Source organism: Triticum dicoccoides, chromosome 4B (genome assembly GCF_002162155.2).
Source record: "Triticum dicoccoides isolate Atlit2015 ecotype Zavitan chromosome 4B, WEW_v2.0, whole genome shotgun sequence".
NCBI lineage: Eukaryota > Viridiplantae > Streptophyta > Magnoliopsida > Poales > Poaceae > Triticum > Triticum dicoccoides.
This window is the reverse complement of record NC_041387.1, coordinates 558378495-558379895: the sequence shown is the minus strand read 5'-3', so window position 1 is coordinate 558379895 and position 1401 is coordinate 558378495. Positions and strand designations below refer to the sequence as shown.

Genomic DNA, 1401 nt, shown 5'->3' with positions numbered 1-1401 from the left:
CTCTCTCTCGCGACCTCTCTGCCCCCGCCTCCGGTCTACCTCGCCGCCGCTGCCGCCAAAGGTAGCTCCTCCTCCCTTCCTTCCCCTTCCTCCTCCATCCACCCTTCTCTCTCCTCCTTCCTCCCGGCGGCGGTGATGGGCGTGGACGAGGAGGAGCACCAGTCCCCCGTGCGGAAGCGCGAGCGCGAGGAGGGAGAGGGGCGCCTCGCTGCTGGGGCTCGCCAACTACGCGGATGAGGAGGAGGAGGAGCGCGGGGCCCCGAGGGGGCACGTGAACGGTCGGCCCTGGGAGGAGGAGGAGGAAGACGATGGGGATGAGGAGGAGGACGAGAGGAGGGCTCCGGAGAGGCGGCCCAGGCAGGTCGAGCTGCCCCTACCTCGACACCGTCAATCGACTATCTTCGATCTACCATGTCCTTAGCGGCAGCAACAGGTTCGTTCTCGATCTACACACAAGCTCCCAGTTTCTGGTCCTCTGTAGTCTGCACTATACTCAGGTCAAAATTGACTCCTATTACACTTACTTTCAGTCCAGCCTAATCACTTCATGTAACTTAACCAGGATTAAATTATGTCTGAACAATTTAGCACACAGATGTCATAGCGTTTGATCTCTTAGGGGAAACAATGCTCTTAGCACTGTGCTGGGATGGACTTTTGTTCTGAAACTAGAGTTCTTCCTGTGCAGTATGCTTCCCCAAGTGGATATATATATTCCCCAAATGTTCAGAATTACGCCTTGGTCTTATTAAAGTCGAAAATTATGCCTTGCTTATAGGAATTCAGAATTGGAGATCCACCTCAATTGGCTGCTCTGCCTACTCGTTGCACCATACATCTCAGATGCCACATATTTTATTTACATTTTGCATTATACGTGTAGAACGGAATGTCTGAAGAAGCATCTGCCAGTATCAGTGCCAGAGGGACTGAACGAACTTCCAAGTCATCGCTGTGCAATTCAAAGAGAAATTTATACTGAAGCGACCGGTCAGGTAATTTAATCCGTCTTGGCGGCTACTCGAAGCAGAGCACAGTTTATTTTATTTTTAGTTATGGGGGTCAAACAAGATTTATGGGCTAATAATAGAGAAGTTGTCTCCAAATGTTGTAGAGGATACTTTTTAAGTCATGTTTAGTACCATGTATAACCAGTGGCGGAGCTAGAAATTTTGTGAAGCCTGGGCAAGTTTAAGACTAACTATATATTCTAAAAATAAATATCGGTAGTTTGGACCATGTTTTTTTTTCTTGATACTGGTCTCTTTCCGATAGAGACCGATAGAACCGGTTCTCAAAAAAATAGTTAATTTTGCCTTCCCCCAAGTATCTAAACGAATTTTGAATTCATATTCATTTATCAGGAGAATATATACTACTAGTATTTAACCTCGAAAGCAC

General features: G+C 47.6%; 1 long non-coding RNA gene across 4 annotated transcripts in view; it reads left to right on the top strand.

Annotated features, from left to right (window-relative positions):
• Nucleotides 1–6: 6 nt before the first annotated feature.
• The window catches only part of LOC119291449, a 4670-nt gene continuing 3275 nt past the window's right edge, over nt 7–1401 (top strand). For all 4 annotated transcript variants that reach the window (XR_005142437.1, XR_005142436.1, XR_005142438.1 and 1 more), the window contains exons 1-2: nt 7–433; nt 884–995. This is a non-coding gene — a long non-coding RNA (uncharacterized LOC119291449). The remainder of the gene's footprint in view (nt 434–883; nt 996–1401) is intronic.